General features: G+C 43.9%; 1 protein-coding gene across 6 annotated transcripts in view; it reads left to right on the plus strand.

Annotated features, from left to right (window-relative positions):
- FHIT (fragile histidine triad diadenosine triphosphatase) overlaps window positions 1-12600 on the plus strand; it is a 1027317-nt gene that overhangs the window by 203740 nt on the left and 810977 nt on the right. The gene's annotated exons all lie outside the window — the stretch shown is intronic.

The raw sequence follows: 12600 nt of genomic DNA on the forward strand, positions 1-12600 counted from the left end.
CGATTCTTCAACATCAACTTTGTTGGACAGGTCATGTTGTTCAGATGCCTGATTACCGTCTTCCAAAGCAACTACTCTATTCCAACCTTAAAAATAGAAAGCGTCATACTGGTGGTCAGCAAAAGAGGTTTAAAGACTCTCTCAAGGCAAATCTAAAAAAATGTGGTATACACCCACAAACTGGGAAACACTGGCCTGCGAGCGCTCCAATTGGAGAACAGCCTTTACCAAAGGTGTCATGGACTTTGAAGACGAACTCAGGATGAAAGGAAGAAACATGTTAAGAGGATGCATGCTTGGCAAACCCTCACTGTGATCAACTCCCACCGGGAAACCTATGTCCCCACTGAAGGACGTGTGGATCCAGAATTGGCCTCCACAGTCACTTACGGACTTATTGTTAAGACCGTGTCATGGGAGACAATCTTACTCGGCTACGAGTGATTGCCAAAGAAAAAGAAGAAGAAGACCAAAAGTATTCAGAACATTCTAGTAATCATGGTATGTGGGAGTTCATATGTGCCATATGTGTTCATATGTGTGCACTTTTTCCAGCCACAGTGCAAAAGACAGGCCTAACCCCACCCCCGTACATGGTTTCAGAAACATGTTGCCCTACTGAGTCTTCTTTCAAGCATGTAGCCACTTCATACTTTTCCCTTGAAAATCTAACAGGGTGGGTGGGTGGAAATCAGAATTCTAAAGCATGCCTGCATTATATTAAAAGAGCGTCCTCATTTTCATTGTTATTGTTAATTAGAATAATTTAAACAATAGCAAAAAACCCAGATTAACTTAATAAACATAATTATTCAGCGGTGCATTCAGAAAACCCATTTGTTTGTAAGCTGCCTGCTATCATCCTACGTTGACTTCTCCCTTTCAAATTTTAATGGCTTTCACAGCCATAAAACTGATGCAAGCAAACATTCCCTTATTGTTATATATTCATATTTACAGTGCTTCTTTTCCATGCTGGCATCTCTTGTACCTAAAGATAATCCTAAAATGACTTACGCTTTGATATGAGAGGAGCTCACCTAAAAGGCCTTAGCAACCATCCAAGATGGGTGGAGGCTGCATGTCGTTTCTAAAAAGACATTTTGAACAGGCTTGCGGTGGGCAGGGGGAGATATAACCCAGGTTCAAATTCCCACTTATGCCCTGAAGCTTACCGGGTGATTTTGTACCAGACACCTGCTCTCAGCCTAGCCTACCTTTCAAACCTGTTGTTAAGATAAAATAGCTGGTGGAGACAGTGATGTGCGCTCTTCTGAGCTGCTAAAAAAGGAGAGGTATAAATGTAATACATCATCATCATCATCATAATAATAATAATAATAATAATAATAATAATAAAAAGATCATCCATGGACACACCAAGTTTGTGTATTTCAACCTCAGCTGCCCCCTTTGCAAATGTAATGGCGATTAATGGTCTTGCGAAATATTGTGGGGAATTGGATGGTAGGTTCTAGGGATAGGTGTTGATATCAAAAGAGACATATATAAACAAATGTATCCTCCAGCAGTGGTGTAGTGGTTAAGAGGGGTGGACTCGTAATCGGGTGAACCAGGTTCGTGTCCCCACTCCTCCACATGCAGCTGCTGGGTGACCTTGGGCTAGTCACACTTCTCTGAAGTCTCTCAGCCCCACTCACCTCACAGAGTGTTTGTTGTGGGGGAGGAAGGGAAAGGAGATTGTTTGCCTCTTTGAGACTCCTTAAGGGGAGTGAAAGGCACGATATCAAGTCCTCCTCCTCCTCCTCCTCCTCTTCTTCTTCTTTGAATGCCTTCTCTCCCCAAAGGAACCCATTTCTGTGGACTGGGGCCTTTCCCCGTTAGGCAGAACAGGGATGGGGATCTTTTGGTACTCCAGTTGTTGGTGGACCCCAACGGACCCCATCCCTCACCATTGGCTATACTGCTTGGGACGGATGGATGTTGACATCTGGTAACATCTGGTAACATCTGGAGGATCGCAGGTTCCCCATCCCCATGCACAGGACTCCACCTGGTAGCAGAGGGCTTGAATGGAGCATTAGAATGGAGCCGTGAGCCAAGGGGAGAGCTGAACGGTTCATAAGGCATTCTATTCTATACTCTCCAGTCGTTCTGAATTTAAAGAGTCCCTGGATGGTGCAAAACCTTTGGAAGTCCTCCATGTTGCATATTGTGTTAAAATGACTTGTGCTGGCACTATAATAAAGAGCTGGGGCGGAAGATCTATTTTCCAGCCATCATTCTTAAAAGATTCTTAAAACTTTCCTTCTTAAATGTGATGTGCTCCAAGGCATTGTTTGATTTGAAATGCACTCAGTCCATTTTGTGTGTGTGCGCACACGCGGGGGGTTTTGTTGCACAAGCCAGGTCGTTTGATGGGATGCGAGCCCCATCAGCGTGACGTCTGTCATTTGCAGTACTGATGATGGTGCCCGGAAAGGTCTTATTAATCTTTATTTAATGCGTCTATGTGTATGAGAGAGGGGGTGGGTGGGAAACAAACACAGAAATAATAAATCATATGTATGCATTATGGGAAGCCTCTGGGCATTCAGACCGCATTACTCATATCTTAGGAAGGTAAAAATGGCAAGCTGTATTAGCTGAGTTCAAGGCACAAAAGGCTGTATTCATTTCGCGGCATGCATAAGTTATGCAAATGGGAACAACTTCAGGGAAAACAGCAACACAATATTCTATCCATTGGAATAATACAATTTAATAAGCACTTGTCATGAAAAGCAGCACATGCATTTTGCTAAGTTTCTTACTCGTTTTTTGGTCAAGGCTGTTAACTACTTCTAACATCTTGCGTGAAGAGTGTTTAGATGTCCAGGCACTGGGTTTGCCCAAGAAAGGGGAGGGCGCTGCTGACAGAACATAACCTTCCCTCCCCGCGATGCTCCAGCACACCCATGAGGCAAGGTGAGGTGACTGCCTCAGGCGGCAGGATCCACAGGGGCAGCAGATCTCGATGTCAACCTTTCTTCCCCCATTGTTCCTGATGTAGAGCTTCTCATTCCTTCTGCCCTCATCTCTCATCCCTTCTTCCCTGGCGGGGAGGAAGGTGCTATTTTGGAGTCCCTGTCAGGTGCCAAAATATCCTGGGTTGGCCCTGCTTCTGGATATGGTTAGATGAGGTGGAGACGATCATGGTTGTGTAGTCCTCTTGCATAAACAGTAACACCTAACAACAACAACACACACCTTGAAATAGAACAGAAATGAATTGGAGTGTATATGTCCAAAATTATCAATAATTAACACAATGGGTGTTAGGGAACCAGTGCCTGATAGTGGTTAAAATGGTGGATTGCTCCTGGAGAGATACTGGCTCACAGCTTCACTGAGACATGTTGCTCAATACCTCTCAGCATAATCTGCCGTACCTCATAGGGACGTTATGAGGATAAAATGATGGGACCATGTATGTTACCCTGAGATGTTAGGTGGAAGCGTAGGACGGAAATGTAATTTATAATATTAAATAGTTTGGTATTTGAAAGTATTGATTTTGTGTGTGTGTGTGTGTGTGTGTGTGTGTGTGTGTTTAACTATATTTATTGCTTATTACTATAGTTATACTCCATGTTTGAGCTCAGATTGGATCCCATAATAGTTTACAGCAATTAAATAAATCACCAAGGTACAATGTAAACGAAATAATTTTTATGGCTGTTGTTGCCCTTAAAAGCTCCCAGGAATAGCAGCAGCAACAACAAAAGCATTGCAGATTTCTTTAAGGCTGATACTATACTATTGAAGAGTATAACCAATTGATGATAAGAGCCACAAGATTTGATCCAAATTAGGTTTATGGGTGAATCAAATTTTCCCTCCGTCCTTACTCACTAGGTAATCCTTGTAGGCGGGTTTAGTGATGGCTGCTAGAGAGGATTTTAATGGATAATTAGGTTTGGGCTGCAACACTGAATATGCTGTTTGCTTCTGTGTGCTTGCTCTTGCAATTTTAGCAGTCATGAAAAAGGAAGCAGGCACTTTCTCTTGGAAGCAAACTGATAAGACTGCAAACATATATATAGATCTGGGATCTTGAGCAAGAGGTTAGGTTTCTTCCAATCCAGCCGTTCATAGTAGAGTGGCCCTTGAAATATCAAGGTTAATAGTATCTTCTGTACCGATAAGCGAGAAGATTTAATTCCAGACATCTAAATTGTAGTTGCTAGTGTTTAGTTTGGAATTAATAGAGTGACTACAGTGATCAATAACAGATATATTCAAAACATGTGCCTTTAATTCCCTATCTGTTCTGCTGCTTGCTGGAATGATCTAATGACCTTTCTGGGGGTGTTAATGAACAAGTTATTAATTAAAATGTGATCTTTATCCTTCACTTCTCTCAAATCATCCTTTCTGTTTGTATGAGGCTTCCACACTCTCTGCATGAGAGAAGCAATACCTGTCCCCTGCAGTACCCTGGAAGGTTTTGGCCTTTTTGTCCCTTTTGACTTTAATCTATTGTTCTGTTCAAGGTTACTTTGAAAACACCAGGTTGTCTTACTCGGTGTCACAGTTTTCACCTTTGTTTCTAATGCTGGACTGTTTATGCTTGCCCATATAATCATATTCCAATCCCCCCTTGGCTTCTGGGAACTTTGCTCTCATCCTGTAACTGCAGGTTTCCTCCTCTTGCTAGAGTGAGCCTAGAAGAGGGAGCTGTGACCTTGCACAGCAGTTATTTGTAAGCAACAATATTAATTCACGAGTTTTCCCCTGTCTCATCACATCACACATTGCAGCAAGCTGACCTCTTTCTCTCCAGGTGGGTTTACTGTGGAACCAAGATATGCAACCGTCTGTGACTTTTTGCAATGCAAAAGGACTCTTAGTACGTCTTCTCAAACTGAGCTGTATATTAATGTTTAGCTTTCAATGTTAAGGGCGACAACAACAATGGTTCCTCACTTACAGGAATTACTGAGAATTACAATTGCTGGATTTTATTGCCTTTGCCAGTTCTCTGATATAAATAGAAGAGGTTATCCCAGTAATCAGTATGGAAGTAGCCTACCCTCCTCACAACCTTCAATTTATGTGATAGGTGGTAAAGGAGTTGAAGGTTCTATCTGTGTAACACAACTACCATATATAAAAATATAAAAAAAATGTCCAGTAGCACCTTAGAGATCAACTAAGTTTGTTGGTACCATAGTACTACCATAACATATTTTAGAATTAGTATTCATTTGCTGAGACCAAGTAACAGCCATGCTGTGATTTTCTGCATGCACTTCCAAACATGGTCTAAATATAATCTGACGCCATCACATGACATATTGGGGTCAGGTGCTGGGGCTCAGTAAGCGTCACTATGGTTAGGTCCGCCACCATTCCTGCCGCAACTGCCGCGGCTGCTGCTACAACAGCCAGCCAGCCACATGGGCACATCAAGGCTGGAATGACTATTAAGACAGAGTTGCTGATGAGTTTTGTGTGTGCCTGGAGTGTGCAGTGTTGCTGCCAGGCCCTTGGCCACACAGGGACTGGTGGGGTGGCCTAGTAGTGGCACTGAGAAGAGCTTCAGGTCATATCCTCAAATTTACCAGCACTGCCATGTTAAAGATGCAACCCCCACCCCCGGCATCTGTTTTGGAGCTCTGCTGAGAGCTGCCACCATCAACAACATGGGCTGGCAGGAACGAACCTTGGTCAAGAAGAGGGGCATGTTCACTGAACTTTGGGCAGAGTGGACCTTTCTGGAGGCAAGCCTGATTACCCTATTCTTTACCATGTATCCTTCAAGGGAATACAAATATCTAAGTCAGATGCAGGCAAACCTCTATGTTGCACTTGGCCAACATTGGGGGCTATTTTGAAAGGCCATGGGGTGACCACTTCAGTTTATTGATGGATATATGATGGAGATGGCTGGGTGGGCCTAATTAGATCCATGGGCTTGAGATTCCCCCACTGCTCCTATAGGCAGTTTCCTACTCTTCCTAATTCACAGTACAATATCTAGATGAGTTTGGATTTGATATCCCGCCTTTCGCTCCCTTTAAGGAGTCTCAAAGCGGCTAACATTCTCCTTTCCCTTCCTCCCCCACAACAAACACTCTGTGAGGTGAGTGGGGCTGAGAGACTTCAGAGAAGTGCGACTAGCCCAAAGTCACCCAGCAGCTGCATGTGGAGGAGCGGGGAATCAAACCCGGTTCACCAGATTACGAGTCTACCGCTCTTAACCACTACACCACACTGGCTCCCTATCACTCTCTGTCAATCTTTCCCCTGTACTTTTCAGTATGGTTTCTTGGAGAGCGTCTGTGCTATGACATCCTCAGCTGGCCATCACAAATCACCATCAAAATGTGGAATCTGTGGATTTTCAGAGCTAAAACCAGTAACAATCTCAGGAAAGAACTGCGGGTGATATAGCACGTTGGTGAAAAACAAACCGATGATTATTCTGATAATTTTTTTTAATAAAAAAAATGGAAAATACCCTCACTATTGCTTTGCCTAACTCATGCTACATTTTAAAATGCATGAAGTACCATTTCTCTAGGGACCGACACCTGTCATTTGCTTTTAACAATTAACGCAGTCTTAAAACAAGTCACACATTTCAATGTCAAAGAAGTCGTCGTGATATCAAGTCATATTTTGAGTGGTTCTGGATTTGAAAATCTTTTTTAAAAAGCATTTCCTACCTAAATTCAGATAATGGGTGACTGAAAGGCAGTTTTTTCTTCTTCATCGTGCACAGTGCTTTTTTGGGGGGAGGGCTGTCTTGCTCAGCTTGGATTTCACTCTTCCACCCAAGAGCTCAAGGTAGTCTACATCTTCGTCCTCACTTTATTCTCACATCAATGCTGTGAGGTAGGCTAGGCTGAGTTGGGATTTGAACCTAGAACTGAGTCCCAACCCTTCACTACCTGTTTGTTCCTCAGTTTAGGCAGAAAGGCAGAGGGGTATGGTTTTTAGATGAAATACACACCTGCTTTCATAATGAATAAAATCTCCGGCTGCAATCCTATACCCACTTAATTGAATTCAGTGGAACATAGGCTTGAGCAGATTTCTTGCTTTTGCCCTAGGTGTTCTAGAAAGCAAAGTTTTATAGACAGGTGGGATTAAACCAGTGGGGGAAAATACACAAGAGCACAGATATATGTAAATATCCACGTTCCTGAATCTTATTACTACCTTGTTCTCATCATGTTTGATGTGAATCTCAATGTGCATGGCAGATGGGGGTGAGGGCAGATGGGGTGCTAGCCTTGGCATTTTAGAGGAAGGGGCTTTGGGGTCAGTGGCAGAGAACATTCTTTGCATGCAGTCCTTTGAATCCTAGATTCTCTCCCTGGAATCTCCAGGCAGGGCTGGGGAAGAACTCCTGACTGAAAACTTAGGGCTTATCCATTCCACACCTTGGTTTGGCCCACTGCTTCCCCCTTGGGAATAGTGCTGAATCAGAACAAAAGGCAGTCGGGTTTTCTGTGAATTGCTGTTTGTTTTGATTAGCACTAAGGAGCAGATTTTCCTGGGGGAAACAGCAGGGCAAAGGTAAAACTGCTCAGACCCATGTGGAGACAGCCCAGGACAAGGGGGAAACCATTTGGACCTGGACACGGAACAAGCAGAAGTATGGGTGAGTCCTTAGAGAGCTTCTGCCGTTGTCAACAACGCTAAGCCAGATGGACCAATGGCCAGATTCAGCTTCCTGCACTCCTATCAAAATCCATTGATGTAGCACATACATGAATGGGAATGGCCTCCCCGCTCCTTGCATTCGGTCTACACCTATATTGTGTGAATAGGACTGTTGTCTTTACTTCAAGTAGAAACATCTTAAGGACCAATGGACACGTCATAGGGCGAATAGGTTGGGAGTGGGGGATAGCTCTCTACTTTTCCTGCATGAAATGAATTTCCAACTTTTGATTTAATGGTGAGGCATGCTGGCACCGTGTCTTCAAAATATAGTTAAGGACCCTGGTTGATTAATATTGGTGCCGGTGCTTCTCTTAGCCACAGCCAAGGAAGGAGAAGGTAATTTACTTTTGGGAGGGACTGCACACTTGGGAAACTTACGCAGTGGCACTTAAATCTTTAAACTCAAGGTCTCCTGTAAGAGAAACCAATAATGTTTCTGGCTAGTATATAAATAGAGGACTACATAAAGGCATTTATAAGCAAGGTTATTGGTTTCATGGAAATCAAAAATCCAAATTCTGCAACATTGTCACAGGACCAAAAGAAATCATGGGAATTACGCTGATTTAGGCAAATAGCAATTGACTGCTGGATCTAGTAACTCAATCAAAGTTGATTTATGAGGTACAGTCTCCACTGGGCATTGTCAGAGGTGGTTGTGATTTTGGCCACTTGTGGTAGTTTTGGGTACATTGCTTCTGTTGTGATGTGTAGCAATGGTTGGGAAGAGAAGGAAGCAGGGATTAGGGGATCTTCGTAGACTGTGGATGGGAAAGTGTGGAATAGACTTGCAAAGTAGCATTGGGGGTAGGGATGTCAGAGAATCCCAACGAAAACAGAAGCAGGTGAGGAAATTGCTGATGTTTGCTTATTCATCCCATTTCTGGAACAGAATTTACTACTGCTGCTGCTGCTGCTTTCAGTGTGCAAGCAATAAGTAATTGATTATGTTCCTCCACAACCATTTGCATTGTGTTTTCTTTGCACTGAGCTGACTGTTGTGAAATAATGTAATGACAATGCAATAATAATAATAATAATAATAATAATAATAATAATAATAATAATTATTTTTATTATTTACAACCCACCCATCTGGCTGGGTTTCCCCAGCCACTCTGGGCAGCTTACAGCACATATAGAAACATAATAAAACATTAAACATTATAAACTTCCCAATGCAGGGTTGCCTTCAGATGTCTTCTAAAAGTATAAAACAAAATAAAAAAAATCCTTCCAGTAGCACCTTAAAGACCAACTGAGTTAGTTCTAGGTATGAGCTTTCGTGTGCATGCACACTTCTTCAGATACACATCTGAAGAAGTGTGCATGCACACGAAAGCTCATACCTAGAACTAACTCAGTTGGTCTTTAAGGTGCTACTGGAAGGATTTTTTTTATTTTGTTTTGACCATGGCAGACCAACACGGCTACCTATCTGTTTCTAAAAGTATAGTTCTTTATCTCCTTGACATCTGAAGGGAGGGTTGTTCCACAGGGAGGGTGCCACTGCCAAGAAAGCCCTGTTCCTGGTTCCCTGTAGCTTCACTTCTCACAGTGAGGGGACCAGCAGAAGACCCTTGGAGGACAACCTGAGTGTCCGGGCTGAACAATGGGGGTAGAAACACTCCTTCAGGTATACTGGGCCCAGGCCATTTAGGGCTTTAAAGGTCAGCACCAACACTTTGACTTTTGCTTGGAAACACACTGGGAGCCAATTAAGATCCTTTAGGACCAGTGTTATATGCTCCCAGCAGCTACCCCCAGTCACCAGTCTAGCTGCCACATTCTGGATCAGTTGTAGTTTCTAAGTCACCTGAGACTCCAGCTCCCAACATCCCTTACCACTCACCATGCTGATGAGAATTGGGACTGATGAGAGTTGGAGTCCAAGAATATCTGGTTCTGTCCGCTGGTGTTAAGAAGTAAAAACTCCCCTGTTTTGCTTATTGAAATCACTCCCCACAATTTCCCCACAAGCTTAAAGCTTGTTAGAGTGGGGTATAAATGGGATCAAGTTAGCACTGGGCAGACTAAGGGCAAATGTGCAGTTAACAGTCAATGGAAGAGCAAAGCAAAGGGATGAAGCATAGCCAAGGTGTCTAAATAAAAAAGGACTGTTGATAAGTCTACTGGTGACCTTCTTCTGGTGCTTCTTACAGAGACTATTGGGAAACTGAAGCCCAAGGGAGCCATGAAGTCCAAGTAATCTCAGGTGGGCTTGTATTCCCTAGTAGGTAGGAAGTGAGAATCGATTCCTAGCAGTTATTTTGCAAAATTGCTTAGGTTGTGTTTTTTAAAGTTTACCTCACAACACTAGAAACTTCCTGGTATGTCCGTCCCCCCGCTTTAATTCACAATATGACACTGATACACCAGATACCACACTGGAAGGCAAGCAGTGCTTTGTGTTGTGTGATTGTGGCCATGTGATTTGATTCAAACCCTAAGGAAGGCATTAAAATCAAGTTACAGATTTGCACTGGAACTGAAGGACGCTTAAGTTTTAAGATTCTTTAATAATATTCAGAATGACTTTGCACACCATATATGGGGAGCTTGTTGTGTGGCTCATTCTGACTTGTACCTTTAGTCACATTGTGTTGCTCCAAATTCCAGTAAAATTCTCTAAGGGGACGCTTATCACACCAAACAAGAGAGGGAAAAGAACTCAGAGAGAGCACCACATTTAGCTTTAATCGTGGAAGCTGATAATCTGTGAGATTCATTCTGTGGGGTGGCCCCGCTAAGCTTCTTGATAGAATAATTAAACTTTCTTTACAAACAGAAATAATCCTCCATGTACATTCCGCGCTATACAGTAAAGGTCTTGAAAGGGATAAAATTGTGTGTTAAGGAAACCTTGATGAAAGCTCCAAGGAAAATAAGGGCTGAATTAAAAATCAAAGGCTCCATGAGGCAGTGTAACAAAAAGATTTCAGATGTTTAGGAATACCTCATGTTACGTTTGCTTCCGGTTGCGCGTTTCCAGGTTGCATCCCACGGTGACCCGGAAGTACCGGAAAGGGTTACTTCTGGGTTTCGCCACTTGCGCATGCGCAGACGCTCAAAATGACACCACGCACATGCGCAGAATAGGCGAATCGCAACCCGCGCATGCGCAGACGCAGGTTGTGTTCTGCTCAGGTTGCGAACGGGCCTCCGGAACGGATCCTGTTCGCAACCAGAGGTACCACTGTATAGGCAAGCATTGAGCTGTCTGAAGTCAGTGGAAAAACTGATGGTTTAATTCCTTCATCATTGAGTAGTGAGAAGGTAGGTCCCTAGGCACTGGTGGCTGTTGCCCATGGGACTCGTAGGAAAGACGCAGGACCGGCCTGCTCATGAGGCAAGGTGAAGCAACCACCTTGGAGAAGCAGCACTGTCAGTTTCTGGTGAGATCTTGCCGGAAACTGCTGCCACTTCTGCACATAATGGAGGTAAAGAAGACGTCAGTGGTGTGGGGTGGCACGGCGGCATGTTCCTGTTTTGCCTCAGGTGGCAAAACGGGATGCGCTGTCTCTGGACAGAAGGAAGGGAGACCAACAGTAGGTGGAGTCAGAGCCACCGCATGATTGGTTGTAAGAAGGTTGGAAGTAAGAAGGCAGCCCAAATGGACCCTCCGCTGGTCAGAGAGTGGGTCTACACAGAACGAGGCGGTAGAATGCTGAGGTTGGTGGAGTGGGTTGTACCACTTCAAATTACAAGTAGGGGAATGTCGCCTTTGAATGCTCCTTCATGTTGACCAAGTAGTGCTGTGCTGAAATTTGTCCTTCAAGTTTCTCAAAGCTTTTCATCCCCTATGAAAGAGGCTAGTTGTCTGGAGCTCCGGGGTACCGTGGGGATTTTAAAAAATGGTGGCTCCCCACACTCAGCTACCTTTCATGGAGGGGTAGGCTGGGCACATGCTAGTGTTTGTGGTCTGCAGCTGCCCACGGGTCCCTGTGGTGACAGACTCCAGGCCATATTGCTAGGTCTGTGGTTTGGGGTGGAGGCTGTTGGGACTGTTGCTATCTTGAGAGATGAAGCAGCGCTGAGACAACAAGCACTCTTTATCTGGGCCAGGGAAGCTGAGGGCATCTCAGCCACTAGTCTTTGCTGGTTTTTTGGTTAACAGCACCTTTTGTTTTTAAGCTTTATTATTAAGATTTCCCCATAATACAGTAAAATTGCAACTATAGAAGATACAAATCGAATACAGTGGTATCTCGGGTTAAGAACTTAATTCATTCTGGAGGTCTGTTCTTAACCTGAAACTGTTCTTAACCTGAAGCACCACTTTAGCTAATGGGGACTCCTGCTGCCACCGCGCTGCCGCTGCATGATTTCTGTTCTTATGCTGAAGCAAAGTTCTTAACCTGAGGTAATATTTCTGGGTTAGCGGAGTCTGTAACCTGAAGCGTATGTAACCTGAAGCGTATGTAACCCGAGGTACCACTGTACTTAAAATACGGAGTCCTCTCCTAAAAGTAATTCTTGGACCTTGCCACTCACAGCCTCTCACTCTGGGAGACCAATATTTCTCTGTCTTCTACCCAGGGTCCTCCATCAACCCTATATCCCCTCCCCCACAAATATGTAATTTCTGGACCCTAATAAAGGCCCCGGACATAGGACCCCAAAGAAAGTCTTTATTTCAGTTAACAGCATTTTTTAAACAGTGGAACTTCCCTCAGCACAGAGCCCAATTTCTGCTACTGAATCTTGCCATAGCCGTTGCCTGGCTTTCATTCTGCTTTCCCCTCTGATTCTCTCCCTACATAGTCCTCAAAATATTGTTTGTTTCATGTAAACAAATCAGAGGTTATCCCCAGATGGGCTTCCAAGGAAGTCAAGAGGGGAGCTTTCGATTTCGCTAGCCGTTATCTGAGCCCACTTTGTGTAGACTACCACTTGGAAAACCATAGTTGGATCTAGTGT

This window comes from Podarcis erhardii (assembly GCF_964252035.2).
Source record: "Podarcis erhardii genome assembly, chromosome: 2".
NCBI classification, from domain to species: Eukaryota; Metazoa; Chordata; class Lepidosauria; order Squamata; family Lacertidae; genus Podarcis; species Podarcis erhardii.